Genomic DNA, 16,060 nt, shown 5'->3' with positions numbered 1-16,060 from the left:
TTCAAATGTTCCCCTTTCCCTCACCCAACCACCTACCCCTTCCCACCTCCCCACCCTGATATTCCCCTACAATGGGGGGTTGAGCCTTGGCAGGACCAAGGGCTTCTCCACCCATTGGTGCCCAACATGGCCATCCTCTACTACATATGCAGCTGGAGCCATGGGTCTGTCCATGTGTAGTCTTTGGATGGTGGTTTAGTCCCTGGGAGCTCTGGTTGGTTGATATTGTTGTTCTTATGGGGTTGCAAACCCCTTCAGCTCCTTCAATCCTTTCGCTAACTCCTCCACTGGGGACCCCATTCTCAGTTCAATGTTTAGCTGCGAGCATCCATCTCTGTATTTGTCAGGCTCTGACAGAGCCTCTCAGGAGACAGCTATATCAGGCTCCTGTCAGCATACACTTCTTGGCATCAGCAATATTGTCTGGGTTTGATGTCTGTATATATATGGTCTGGATACCCAGGTGGGGCAATTTCTGAATGGCCTTTCCTTCAGTCTCTGCTCCAAATTTTGTCTTCATATCTCTTCCTGTGAATATTTTTGTTCCCCCTTTTAAGAAGGACTGAAACATCCACACTTTGGTTGTCTTTCTTCTTGAACTTCATGTGGTCTGTGGATTGTATCTTGGGTAATTTGAGCTTTTGAGCTAATATTCACTTATCAGTGAGTGCATACCTTGTGTTTTTTTCTTTGATTGGGTTACCTCACTCAGGATACTTTCTAGTTCCATCCATTTGCCTATGAGTTTCATGAAGTCATTGTTTTGTTTTGTTTTGTTTTGTTTTGTTTTTCTGGAGCTGAGGAGCGAACCCAGGGCCTTGCGCTTGCTAGGCAAGTGCTCTACCACTAAGCTAAATCCCCATCCCCGTCATTGTTTTTAATGACTGAATAGTACTCTAGCTTTTTATTGTTGATGGACCACAACCTAATCAGTCATCTGGGAAGAAGGAACCCTAACTGGACAATGGCTTTGATCAGATTGGCCCGTGGACAAGTCTGTGGGGCATTTTCTTGATTGCCAATTGATATAAGATAGCCCAGCCCACAGTGGGCGGTTCCATCCCTAGCCAGGTGGATCTGGTCTCTATTAGAAAGCTAGCAGAGGGTGAGCAGGAGTCCTCTGTGGTCTCTGCTTCAGTTCCAGCTTGAGCTCCAGCCCTGACTTCCCTTAATGATGGATTGTGACCTGGAAGTATAACCTTCCCCTCTCAGTTGCTTCTGGTCAGTGTTTATCACAGCAACAGAATTAAACAAGATCAAACATTAGGCAGCTGTTCTCTTGGCTAACATTCACAGGCATACATTTTTGTACTGTCATTACTGTCTGTTTACTGTCATTTACATGGTCAAGGACTTCTCTGTGATGGTATCTTGTGTTTGTGGAAGTCCTCTCAGTGTTAATTAGGAGCCCCAGTGACTCTGCCACAGGCTCACGAGCTCCACGCGGAACTGAACCGCAGCATGGCCAACTCTTGTTTGGATGTTGCTACTGCAGTCATGCCCAATATTGGGGTATTCATATTTTCATTCTAGGGAGATAAACTGTTTGTCTCACCATTTTTAGCCAGGGTTTCTGAAAATTAACCTCGATACATAGGTAAAAATATCCTGAAACTCTTGAACCTCGAGCCTGCACTCTGAATGTTGAGATTACAGGCATGTACCACACCGAGTTTATGGAGTGCAGGGGATGGAGTTCCGGGGTTTTCTGCATGCTAGGGAAGCACTTCGCCAACTGAGCCGCATCTCCGACACCCCCTTCCAGTTTTAACGCTTTTCCCTAAATTTAAGGTTAAATTTCAAAATAAGTTTTTTTAATTCCCCCCAAAATATTATATCGATAAATCAGAAACCTAGTTAAGTAAATGGCAAACAAAACTGATTCTTCTACTGTTAAACAACCCTGGTGACATTCTTTCATCTTCTGGGTGGCTGTCTTCTGAGCCATTCACTGAAGATATTTCCTACACAGAAGTACTGAGAGAGGAGGGTCTTAGTCAGGGTTTCTATTCCTGCACAGACATCATGACCAAGAAGCAAGTTGGGGAGGAAAGGGTTTATTCAGCTCACACTTCCACATGGCTGTTCATCACCGAAGGAAATCAGGACTGGAACCCAACAAGTCAGGAAGCAGGAGCTGATGCAGAGACCATGGAGGGGTGTTACGTACTGGCTTGCTTCCCCTGGCTTGCTCAGCTTGCTCTCTTATAGAACCCAAGACCACCAGCCCAGGGATGGCCCCGCCCACAGTGGGCGGGTCCTTCCCATCCTTGATCACAGCTGGATCTCATGGAGGCATTTCTTCAACGGAGGCTCCTTTCTCTGTGATGACTCCAGCTCGTGTCAGGTTGACACACAAAGCCAACCAGTACAAGGACGATTTTTATTTTATTTGTTTGTTTGTCTTTTTATTTATTTATTAAATGGGTTTTTTGAGACTGGGTCTCTCTAGGTAGCCCTGGCTATCCTGGAACTCACTCCGTAGACCAGGCTGGCTCCGCCTGCCTCTGCCTCCAGAGTGCTAGAACTAAAGGCATGCACCACCACCACCCGGCATGGAGGAGGGTTTTTAAAAGTCGATAGTTTCAAGTGTGCATCGCTAACTAGATCATATAGACTTACAGCTCTAATTTTCTCTTCTGGGAAATGGTGGTGGGCAGCCACCTTAACGTTCCAGAGGCTCTTTGCCAGCGTGAAGTTTAAAGCTTGGAGCTTGGTTCACAGTAGGTACTTTGATTACTAAATCTTTAAACATTTCTTGGATGTTTGATATTGTTTCTCGTTACACACATAGTCTGTGCTTTGTGGGAGATGAACCTTTTTTCTGACCTGGTTCACCGGCACCAAAGGGCCAGCATGCTCCCAGCTAAAAGGGATACTACCCGAGTGTTGACCACACTGGATTCCTTAACATTGTTCCGACGTCTGAGATGGACCAATCCCTCAACTAATCAGAACCCAAATACATATACCTACGGTGGTGAGGTGGAGCACACATCAAAGACGTGTGCATTTCTTATGCTCCCTTTACTTTGTGAACATAACAACTTCCTTCGTGAAGGTCTGCAGGTCTGAATCTAACTCATTTGCACCACCAGTGTCCTGGGTAGACAGCGGTCCCTCACCGAAGGGCGTCATAGTCTTACTTTGAGATGTGGTTGCACTAGGTACAACTCATGGCTCCATTCAGACTGGGCTTCTCATTATCCCTAACATCGATGCTTTCTGTCCTGTAAGTGCATGCATGTGTCCTATTTACAGGGACTTTCTTGTAGACAGGGTCTTTTCTGTTTTCTTCTTTTTCCTCTTCCTCTCCTTCCCCTTCCCCTTCTTCCTTCTCCCTTTCCCTTTCCTTCTTCCCTCTCCCTCTCTCTCCTTCTCCTTCTCTTTCTCCTTCTTCTCCTCTCTCTCCTCCTTCTCCTCTTTCTCCTCTCCTCCTCCTCCTCTTCCCCGCCCCTCTTCCTCCTCCTTTTTTAAAAGATTTCTTTATTTTATTTCTATGAGTTCACTGTAGCTGTTTCAGACATACCCAAAAAGAGCATCAGACCCCATTACAGATGGTTGTGAGCCACCGTGTGGTTGCTGGGATTTGAACTCAGGACCTCTTGGAAGGGCAGCCAGTGCTCTTAACCATTGAGCCATCTCTCTGGCCCCTCTTTTTTTCTGTTTTTAAATCTCTGTTTTACCTTTATTTTATTCACTGATTTAAAAAGATGCCATTATCTATTTATTTATTTATAATACATGTGTACACATGCATGTCTGGGCACATGTGCAGGCAGAGGCCCACAGAGGCCAGAAGATGTGTTCATCTGAGGGAACTGGAGTTACAGGCAATTGTGAACATCCATGTGAGCCAGGCCGCCTTCCAAAACAGCCAGTGCTGTTAACCACAGCATAAACTCTTTCTCCTCAGCCCAGAGTTTCTGCTTTCATTTTGAATATTTAGATGCTTCATGTTTCAGATAATTAGATAATTTTGCTACATTTTTTGTCCTTATTCTTTCTCTTAATTTTATATTTTATGAGTCTGTTCTCCCGCTTCTTAGCATTCGGGCTATGATTCTTTAGGTGTATTTAGAGTTTGCAAAAATTAGTTTACAACAAATACATTTTGTTTCCCAGTATCGGTGTTCTGTCGTAGAGACCCTGCAAGTGTCCCTTCCGCCCCCTTCCTCATAACATGGCTGCTGTTTATCCTTCACCCCACTGGTTTACCAGCTGCTGGTAATAAACGCCAATCATGTGATAATAATAAGCTCTACTAACCTCAAACTGACTGTACCTGCAATCACTAAGCAGAGTGATACTGTAGTCCTCCCAGAGTTGCCTTCCGGTAAATGTCTACTTGCCTGATTGCTGACGAGCAGGAAAAGTTGGGGCTAGAGAAATGGCTCAACAAAGAGTGACCTGTGCTCTTCCAGGGTTCCCAGATCAATCCCCAGCACCGTAAGTCCAGCTCAGGGGCTCTGACAACCTCTTCTGGCTTCCACAGGCTCTCGCATACATACTCTCTCACACACACCTATACACTCAAGAACACATACATACACTAACAATACTCTCACACATACACACATACACTCACACACACACTTATATTCATACATAACATGCATACACTCACATTTATACACATACTCCCACACACATCTATACTCTCAAGCACACATACATACACTAACAATACTCTCACACATACACACATACACTCACACACACACATACACTCACACACACATATATTCATACATAACACACATACACTCACATTTAGACACATACTCCCACACATATCTATACTCTCAAGCACACGTGTATACACTAACAATACTCTCACACATACACATATGCACTCACACATACACACATATACTCACACATACACATATACTCATACATAACACACATACACTCACATTTACACACATACTCCCACACACGTCTACATTCTCAAACACACACATACACTTACAATAGTCTCACTTGTACACACATACACTCACACTTACACACACATACACTCACACTTACACACATACACTTACACATATACTCACACTTATACATGTCCACTCACACATACACATATACACTTACAGAAGCACACTTACTCAGCACAGAAGCACAAACTCAAATATACATGCATTGTCACACATACACACATACACTCACAATACACATATACGCTCTTACACACTCACACATACATACACTCACAGTTACACACATGCACTCACACATATACACATGCCCCTTACACATACGAATGTATACTCACAATATACACATACTGTCACGCATACACACAGACACACACATACCTCTCACATACACATATTCACTCACAAATATACATGTATACTCACAATATACACATATACTGCCACACATACACACAGACCCTCATGTTGTGAATTGCTGTCTGTGTTTTCTGCTCCCTCAGTAGGGATACTGGCATGCAGTTGAGGTCAGGTGAAATCTTATTCGTTAGATAAGGCTAGAGCCTGTGATTGGGCAGTGGAAAAGAAGGCGGAGTTGAAAGTTTTAGAGAGGGGACACAGAGAGACAGAGACAGAGAGAGACAGAGAGACAGAAAGAGAGACAGAGAAATGGAGACGAAGACAGGAGAGACAATCTGGAGCCTGTAAGAGAGGATGTTAAGTCAGAACCATGTGTTCCTAGGAGCCATAAGTAACTGGGTACTTCCCAGATAGACAACAGAGTAGTGTAGGGCACATCTGTCCAATCTTGGTGTGCAGCTTGTATCTATATCAACTGAGTCTTGAGTTCTTTGTGTGGGCATTTTGGGGACTGAGGACTTACTGATGTACATCTGGCTGGTAAATCACAAGCCTCTGGAGTTTCCGTTTTACAGGGTTACAGGGATTTGTACAGCTAGATTTCTGCAGGCTAGCCACAGTGGGTGGATGATCTGGGAACTGCTTGTGGCAGCTCACTAACCGCAAGAACCAGGGGGCAGGCAAGACAGTGCTTAGCCAGTCACAGCGTGGATTGATTTTTTTCATAATTACACGCTACATACACTCACACATACACACTTACACTCACATACACACATGCACTCTCACAATACACATACACATATTTTTAAAAAATCCTTAAGAACTGCTTAAAGTGTAAGCGAAGGTAAAGATTTTATTTTACCTTTATTAATTTATTCCTGGATATTTTTTCTTTAAGTATTGTTATTATTTTTATTTAAGACATATAAAATATTTGGAGAGCTACATACCAACAAGTTGTTGATATTAAATAGACGGGTTTCTATTACTTGTACCATGGGATCGATCACACCGGAAACAGAAAGATATACCACGTGACCTATGACTATCTCAGCGAGGAACTTCAAAGCTGTGTATAGTATTTCACTTGATGATTTCCTGATTTGATCTCCCGATGGACAAGCCTCTTAAAACATTAACCGACTGACATTTATGGTAAACTAAGATGAAGGCGATACTGTTTTCTTAATCCTGTCCCACTTTCGGATGCCATGGTTTCAATATCACGAGCTTCCCCCATCCAACCTGGTCCAGGCGTTAAACGGTTGTTCCTCTGGATGACTCTCCTGGGAGGTGATGAGTCTATCCGGAAGCTGGGCTTAGTCAAACGTGACAGGAAGAGGTTCCTTCCAGAGGACTGTGGAACTCTTTTCTTTCCCCTCTCCTGTCTCAAGGACGGGACAAGCACTTTCGCTCTCTTGTGACCTTACTCAGGACTGTGTTGGCTTGCCACAGCTTCCGAAGTGTGGGCCGATTAGTCATTGACTGTCATGTCATGTCACCTGTGCGTCAAAAGAAAACCGATCTGTGTAAGTTATCCACAATAGAAAGCTGACCAACACGTATTCTTTTTATTATTTTTCCAATTCCCTCCACTTGAGTTTGTCTGAGAAAGTCTTTATTATACCTTTTTTGTTTTGTTTTTGCAAGGGGAAAATGCGAGACCTTTATTGAAAGTACATTCAAATTGTCCCTTTTTCTCTCTCATGCCATTGGAAGAATGGTTTGGTTGAATAGATTTTTTATTTAAAAATGTTATCTGTGTGTGTGCACTCTCGAGTCTCTCTCTCTCTCTCTCTCTCTCTCTCTCTCTCTCTCTCTCTCTCTCCCTCCCTCCCTTCCTCCCTCCCTCCCTCCATGTATGCATGTATGTGGGGAGGTCAGAGGAGCACTTGTGAGAGTTAATCCTCCTCTAACAGGTGGGTGCTGAGAACGAACTCAGACCATCGGGCTTTGTAGTACAAGCTTTACTGGCTGAGCTGGACTGCCAGACAGTATTTTTTTTTTTTAACACTTTAAATATGTATACCACTCTCTTCCTATGTAGCTTCTGAAGATAAATCCAACATAACCTTAACTATGTTTGTTTTGAGATGGGACCTCACCACATAAAACTGGGTTTGCCCCAGACTCATATTGACTAGGCCAGCCTTGAACTCACAGAGATGTGCCTGCCTCTGCCCTCTGAGCCTTGGGATTAATGGTTTGCACCACTACGTCTTTCTAATTTTCACTCCTTGAGGTAAAGTGTTTATTTGTGCTGGGTATAGGGCATGACTCAGGGGAGACACTTGATATGCTCTTCTGGGTTTCTCTGAGCTTCCTGGATCTGTAGCTTGCTGTCTATCATTAAATTAAAAAGAAACCTCAGCTGTAGTTTTTTGGAATATTCATGTCCTTGGGTCCCCGTATTCCTTTGTTCATCGTTGCGTCTACATTAGGTCTTCGTAATAATCCCACAGTTATAGGATTTCTTCTCCATTTTCCCTTTCGTAGAAGTTTCTATAGCCATCTTCAAATAAAATGATTTTTTTTTTAAAAATATGTATTTAGTTTTCTCTTGAGTCCACCAGAGTATTCCTAACCACCGTCTCGGTGTGCCTTCTAGCCTGTTAAGTATTTCCGTTATGATTCTTTTTAGTTTCTGTGTCCTTGCTTATATGAGGAGGTTGGAAACTGCCGTTTATTTCTCGATGCTTCTCTCCTCAGTTCCTTAGATCATCATTGTCTGTGACAACTTGATTGAGCTACCGGATGCCCGGGCAGCTGGTCAGAGGTCACTTCCGGTCTCGCCTCTTACAGGGCTTGTGTGGGAGATGAGCGTCTCTCACAATGCTTAGTGAGGCATTTTCCCACGCAGGCAGGCCCAGCAGTTACAGACCGTCCTGTACCCTACAGTTCCTTGCTCTTTTGACATCGCAACCTTCTTCCACATCCTCAGCAGATAGCCCAGCATTCCAGACAAGAATAAAACAACATGCTTACTTTATTTTCTCTAATTTGATTTCAGCTAAGTGTTAATCTGGTCTTTTCAAGACATTAACCCCTTTGTCTCATCGATTTTTTTATCTTTCTTTTAGTTTGTATTACACAGCTATCGGATAGAATACTCTATGGATATCAGTTGAGTCCATACAATCTCTGGTGTGCTCTAACTCTGGAGTTTTCTTGTTGATTGTTTTTTGGTCTGCGTTAATCACCAATGTATGGGGTATTGAAGCCACCCAGTGTCACTGTATTCATCTGTCACTTACGTCCAGCCGAACTTCTAAAAATGAAACTAAGTGTGACCAGTAATGTATGCACACGCATTTATAATGGTTCAATTTCCTTAATGTATTGATTTCTTTTTTTTTCTTTTCTTTTTTTTTTTTTGGAGCTGGGGACTGAACCCAGGGCCTTGTGGTTGCTAGGCAAGTGCTCTACCACTGAGCTAAATCCCCAACCCCTATTGATTTCTTTATTAATAAACAGTCACATGTTTTATTTGTTCAGGCTTGTATTTGTCTCAAGGTCTACTTTCCCAATTGTGTATAGTTAGTACTGCTTGTTGGTTTATATATATACACACATATATACATGCGTATGTACACATATGTGTACATATATCCACATGCATGTATACATATTCATATACATATATGCACATATGTATATACATATACACACATATACATGCGTATATACACATATGTGTACATATATCCACATGCATGTATACATATTCATATACATATATGCACATGTGTATATACATATACACACATATATACACATATATACATATATAGTCACACACATGTATACATAGTCATATACATATATACACATACATATAAACACATACATGCATACATACACATATATACATATACATGCATATATATACATATATATATTCATATACATATACGAATTCATTGCTTGCAACTAACAAATCTTTATTTCATTCATGAGAGCAGTTAAGTCACCCATATTCAATTTCCTTACCCATTAATTCAGATGAAAAAACCCAAAAAGATTAGTAAAAAAAAATGGTGGCATATATATATATATATATATATATATATATATACAGCCACCAAAACTAGATAAGATTGATGAAGCTAAAAATGCATGCAGAAAGGGAGTGTCTCCTGAGAGACACACCCAGAGCATGTCCAATACAGAGGTCAATGCTAGCAGCAAACCACTGAACTGAGAACAGAACCCCCTTGGGGGGAATTAGAGGAAGTATTGAAAGAGCTGAAGGGGCTTGCAACCCGATAAAAGCAACAATGCCCACCAACCAGAGCTCCAGGGACTAAACTACTACCCAAAGTCTATACATGGACTGACCCAGGGCTCCAACTGCATATGTAGCAGAGAATAGCCTTGTTGGAGCACCAGTGGAAGGGAAAGCCCTTGGTCTTGCCAAGGTTGGACCCCTAGCGCAGGGGACTATGGGGGAGGGCAATAGGGGGATGTATAGGAGGAATACCCATATGTGGGAGGGGGAGGGGAAGGAATGGGGGCTTATGGACAGGAAACCTGGAAGAGGAATAACATTTGAAAGGTAAGTAAAGAAATATATCTAATAAAAAAATTTTAAAAATGTAGGAATTGACACCCCACCCTTAATTTTTTAAAAATATGTTTATGGTTGAAAAATGTTTTAAGATTGTAATTCCTGGTAGGAAAACATTATCTGAAAGAATATCCTAGTGGCAAACCTCGATAAAATGTCTAGTCCCATTTAATGCAGAGGGCAGGGATTATCTTGCAAATCCCCAGCTCTCTGGGCAAGGCCAGAGGTACACTGGTTTACTTGTTTTTTTTAAATTATTTATCTCATGTATATGTGTGCTCTGCTGCATGTACACCTGCATGCCAGAAGAGGGCATCGGATCCGATTACAGATGGTTGTGAGCCACCATGTGGTTACTGGGAATTGAACTCAAGACCTCTGGAAGAGCAATCAGTGCTTTTAACCTCTGAGCCACCTCCCTAGCCCGCTGGTGTGTAGTTTTGCAGCACCCAGTAAGTGAGATAACCTGCTCTTCATTCAGCAAGAGCTTCGTTTGACTTTCTGATTGACTTCCAAACTTGGCTGTCAATATATGGGTGAGATCCGTAACCTTTGGGTCGCTCTACTATTTTGATATATATGTGCTGGGTTCTGGGGCACATCCTAGAAAGCCACCATGACTTCAGGATCCCGAGTGGCTACAAGAACCTCTGATCACTGAGGGTTTCAGCAAGTCCAGGCATTCCTAACATTCCTGGCATTCCTGGCATGCCCCCTCCCATTCCGGGCCTGTCTCCAGGGAAATTACCAGGTATTCCCCCAGGAAAACCACCTGGAAAAGAGCCACAAGCTTCCGATTGTCTTCTGGCTGCTTTGCGCGCTCTCCCGCGCTCTTTCGAGCCTCCTACACCTTTTCTATTGTTTTATCTCTTCCTCTTCACGTTTCCCCTCTTACTTCAGCAAATGTTTGAGCCCGAGGTTGGACTTGTTTCAGCCTTTCACGGGCATCCTCGTCATAACCCAGTTTACAGGCCAGGCAAGATCGTGAGCTGCTCCTTCTTCCCAGGGACCCAGAAGTCTGTGCGTTTTCACTCTGATTTCTGTGGCTGAGCTGAATCAGGGTTTGTTTTCAGTGCCTGTCGTGACCTCGGATGGAAGCATTTGGCTTCTGTAATTTGGTGAGGACATTGACTCTCTCTGGCATGCGGAATAGCCAGGTGAGGGTTTAGCTTGATGGCGCCTGTGGCCGAGTCAGTGGTTTTTCTACAGCTCACCTTCATCTAGGGCTTCAGTGGCAGCCCCCTGCTTTTCGTTTGCTTGGTCCATCATCTCAGTTATCTCCGCGTTTCTGTCTCCCGTTTCTCAAGGGGCATCACTGTCAATCTCTAGACCGCTCTCCTCACTTGACGGTCGGTCTGTCTTTATTTTCCTCCTATCTCTTTTTCCTTCTTTGATACTTCTGATTTAGCTTTATGCATAGCAGGGGAGGGGTACCTTACCGCCCAGCCCATGCTCTCTCCCTCTAGAAGCACATCCCCGCCCCGTTCACCTCAGGATGCTCACCTCCTGCTGGTTTCTGCCAAAAGCTTACTCACTCTGCAGGGATCCAAGGTTGGAAGGTGGGTGGCTGCAGACAGAGGTGAGCGGCTCAGCTTGGGTTGCTCAACTTGTCTAAGTAGAAGGCATTTGCTCAATATATTAACTTCCACCTTTTACTTTCCGTCTGTACGTGTCGTAGACAGCAAACAGTTGGATCTCGTTTTTCAACGTCATGATTTTATTCCCTAGCACTCCTTGGTTTTATTCTTTACAAATTATTCAATTTAGTGTCTTTTGATTCAGCTTTTTCCCCCTTGTGTGTACAGAATTTCCTAAGCATATTCTGAAATGCCAACTTACATTCAGTAATAACTCTAGTCTGTGCTTATCTTGAGAATTCTTTTATCTCTCCAATTTTAAGAGATAGTATCTTGGATATAATCGTTGTGATTGGTAGATGTTTACTTTCAGGGCTTGAAATATATCATTCTCTGTTGGAATTTCTGGCTTTTATGATTCCACGATTTACACAAAGGAGTTCGATGATTTTTTTTGTGTGTGATACTTTTGACTAGTCTATTCCTGGTGTTTTTCGTTTGACTTATTTTGTTTATATATATATATATATATGCATATATATATATTGTGTATATATGAAATGTGAGTACACTGTCACCCTTTTCAGACACACCAGAAGAGCGCATCAGATCCCACTACAAATAGGTTTGAGCCACCATGTGGGTGCTGGGAATTGAACTCAGGACCTGTGGAAGAACAGTCAGTGCTGTTAACCACTGAGCCATTTCTCTGGCAATTTGTTAGTTTTTCAGGGTCTCAGTAATTTCACATCTAATCCCCATTGCTGACTTTCTTATTCAAGTCTTGAATGAACTCCTTCACTTCATTCAGCTGTGTATTTATAGTTCCTTTGCAGTTGTTCATCATTTTTAAAAGTACACTTTTGAACTCTTAGTTTGGCTTTTCATACATTTTGGTTTCTTTGGGTTTGGGAATTAAGTTTTGGGTTTGGTAAGCCATCTTTTAGAGGTATCATTATGTCTTTTGTGTTTCTTATGTGTCTGGTTGTGATGTATACACCTGTTAGTATGGACATATCTTCTGTTTTTTATTGAGGGTCTTCTATGGAGAGCAATCTCCTCCCAAAGATTATTGCTAGTATAACTCATGGTTCTATATGAAATGGCAGCACTAATATGTTATATGTTAACCTCTGACCTCAAAAGGTTATTTGCAAGAACCTTGAACAGACATCAGAGAGAGGCAGTTTCCACACTTCCAAGTTTCTGCAAAATAACTTAGGTAATGTTTCCATGGTGCTATTGTGTCTGTATACAGAACTGTTGTCTACAGACAAGTTAATGGCTTAGCTGTGTCTCTTCTGAAACAATGGTAGAGACAAGTAACCACAAACAAACACGTTGTAGCAATAATGGAATCTCAAATGGGGGTTTCTAACCCACCTTAGATCATTCAGTTCCCAGATAAAAGACACACAACCTTTATATTTACAATTAGCCGTAATCAGCACTAGAGCTGAGCAGATATCTACCCTCTACGCTATTAGAACCTACTTCTCTATCAATAACCCCAAGTTATTACTTACTGTGTTCCATTGGACTGCTCCTAACTTCAACTGGCCAGCCCTCAGGGTCATGTTTTCATGACTCAACTAACCCATGGTGTCTTTCTATCCTCTCTCTCTCCCCTCGTGGTCTCCTCAGACCTCAAGCCCAGGAACTGCAAACCCCACCTATCGCAATTCTGCCCAGCTATTGGCTGTGGGCATCTTTATTTACCAATCAGGGATATAGTGTCACCTGTGTCTACATGCACGTTCTCTCTTCCTGTGCGTCAACCAGGCCTTGGGGGCCAGTATTTAGCATTAAAATACATAGCAAAAGACTAAACCTCAACACGAATGAAGCTAGAGGGTTTCGCAGGCTTCTCCTTGTAGGTATGTCTTATCCCGATAGCTGTGCAATTGGGAAGGAGTTACTAATCTCTCTACCACAAGGAAAGGTCTGCTCGTCAGCAATACCGTAGTGGAAATTTCTAACATGTGCCCTTGTCCTCTTGTCCAGAGTTCATGGTCATGATTCAGAGTCTGTGATCTAGTGAGTTCATGCACGAGAAGCATTTATAATAGTAGCAGCGCACAGGAGGCCGTCTGTGATTACGCCTGCGAATGGCTGGCCACCTATTTGATGTCTTTATTGTTATTAATTTAGATCCACCACTGTAAGAAGGAAAGGAACTGTTTCCCACCCCGGATTTCTATCAGAAAGCTTTAAAGAACACGGAGGTACTTTGAAGCACTAAGACATGGCAGATGGCCAAAGCGACAAGTTCCACAGTGCACAGCTAACCATAGCTTTTTTTGTGTTCAGATGGAAAACAAAGTTTGGCTGAACACTTACTTGTTAAGAGTGCTTTGGTCTCCTGAGAAAGCTGTTGTCATTGTTACCGTCTTCTTTTTCCTCCTCCTCCTCTTCCCCTCTCTCCTCCTCTTCCTCTTCCTCCCCTTCTCCTCCTCCTCTTCCCCTCCCTTGTCCTCTTCCTCCTCCTTCTCCTCTTTCTTCTCCTTTTCCTTTTCATCTTCCTCTGCCTCCTCTTCTTTTTCCTTTTCTTCCTCTTCTTCCTCCTTCTCTTCCTCCTCCTCTTCCTCCTCCTACTCCTCCTCCTCCTCTTCCCCTTCTTCCTCTTCCTCTTCCTCCTCCTCCTCTTCTTCCTCCTCCTCTTCTTCCTCTTCCTCCTCCTCCTCTTCTTCCTCCTCTTCTCCTTCCTCTTCCTCCTCCTCCTCTTCTTCCTCCTCTTCCCCTTCTTCCTCTTCTTCCTCCTCTTTGTCCTCTTCCTCCTCTTCCTCCTCCGCTTCTCCTTCCTCTTCATCCTCTTCTTCCTCCTTCTCCTCTTCCTTTTCCTCCTCCTCTTGAGACACGATGGTCTTATTATCCTCCTCCCTCTATCATCCGAGTACCAGTTTCTTGTGAAAAAAAAAAATCTAACCTAGTGGCCAGAGAGATGGCTCAGCACAGAAAGGCATTTTGCTGCAGAGCCTGACAACCCAGATTCAATCCGAGGTGGTAGAGAGTAAAAGGAGCGAATGGAAGTCCACAAGTTGTTCTCTGACCTCCTCATGTCTCTGGGTGTCTGCCATCGAGAGATCTTGAGAGGAAGCTGATTCATTTAGTTTAGGCTTTTGTAGTTAGGTTCTGTTTTCCTAATAAAGATTAAAATATTTTTTAAAAAAAGTTTTATTTATTTATGTATGTGAATACACCATCAATCTCCTTAGACACATCAGAAGTGGGTTTCCCATTACAGATGGTTGTGAGCCACCATGTGGTTGTTGGGAGTTGAACTCAGGACCTCTGAAAGAGCAGTTAGTGCTCTAACTGGCTGAGCCATCTCTCTAGCCCCAAGATGAAAATCTTAACCCTTTAAAATGTTTTATTTTACTAGGTATACCAGCCCACTCTTGAATACCGTCACTTGGGAGGCTAGCCAGGCAAATTGTCCTGAATTTGATGCTAGCCAGGGGTACAGAGTGAGACCTTATCTCAAAAGCAAACAATGTTTTCTGACCAGCAGGATGGCTCAGTGGGTAAAGGAGCTTGCTGCTAACCTTGACAACGTGACTTTGATCCCCAGGATCTGGGTGGTGGAAGGGGAAACTGAACTGAGTCCATCATTGACTAAAACAGAGAGGACTGATTTGGAGCGGGGTGGGGGATGATTGGGAATCATCTGGAAAACAAGATGGCATAGAATGGTGGAAAATGATTTGAAAGCACTGACTTTTCCTTTGTATCATGATGATGTCTTAGGGTTTCATTGCTGTGAAGAGACACCGTGACCAAGGTAACTCTTTTTTTTTTTTTTTTTTTTTTTTTTTTTGGAGCTGAGGACCAAACCCAGGGCCTTGCGCTTGCTAAGCAAGCGCTCTACCACTGAGCTAAATCCCCAACCCCAAGGTAACTCTTACAAAGGCAAACATTTAATTGTGGCTGGCCCTCAGGTTCTGAGGTTCAGTCCATTATCATCATAGTGGGAAGCATGGCGGCATGCGGGCAGATTTGGTGCTGGAGGAGCTGAGAGTTCTACATCTTGATCAGAAGGCTGTCAGGAGGAGGGGCTATTCCACACGGGATGGAGCTTGAGTATCAGATGACCTCAAAGCCCCGCCCACACAGTTGTGGACTTCCTCCAACAAGGCCACGCCTCCTCCAACAAGGCCACACCTCCTCCAACAAGGCCACACCTCCTCCAACAAGGCCACACCTCCTAATAGTGCGGTTTCCCCTGGTTCAAGCATATTCAAACTATCACACATGACCAGGAAAGAGATGAGCTGCCTGCTACTTGAGTCCTGGAGCTTGCTCATTACTGGGCTTTGCTTATCCTGTGATAGAAAAAACCTTTGTTTCTGAAGGAGCAAGAAGATATGAGGGCGTCTACTGCTACGTTCTGAAGTCCTCACAGCCAGGGGTTATTAGTATGTATCTGTTATGTGTAAAGATGAGTTTTATTTTGGCACTTCGCATGAGTGCTTGTTACCCACCCATCAGCCACTTGTGCCTCACCCCCATGCCCTCCTCTTCTCTTCCCAACTAGTTCCCCTTCCCCGTTCATAGCTCCTTGTCATGTGACCCAGAGTCTAGTTATAGTTATTTATAGGATCACGGGAGGG

At 43.3% G+C, this 16,060-nt stretch overlaps 1 protein-coding gene and 1 pseudogene across 2 annotated transcripts in view; one reads left to right on the top strand and one right to left on the bottom strand.

Moving 5' to 3' along the window:
* Ank3 (ankyrin 3) overlaps positions 1–16,060 on the top strand; it is a 624,211-nt gene that overhangs the window by 11,866 nt on the left and 596,285 nt on the right. The gene's annotated exons all lie outside the window — the stretch shown is intronic.
* Positions 1,431–11,324, bottom strand: St13-ps10 (ST13, Hsp70 interacting protein, pseudogene 10; annotated as a pseudogene).

The sequence above is a fragment of the Rattus norvegicus genome, chromosome 20 (assembly GCF_021556685.1).
Source record: "Rattus norvegicus strain SHRSP/BbbUtx chromosome 20, alternate assembly SHRSP_T2T, whole genome shotgun sequence".
In the NCBI taxonomy this organism is placed as follows: Eukaryota; Metazoa; Chordata; class Mammalia; order Rodentia; family Muridae; genus Rattus; species Rattus norvegicus.
The sequence above is the reverse complement of the archived record's forward strand: the minus strand, read 5'-3'. Positions and strand labels throughout refer to the sequence as shown.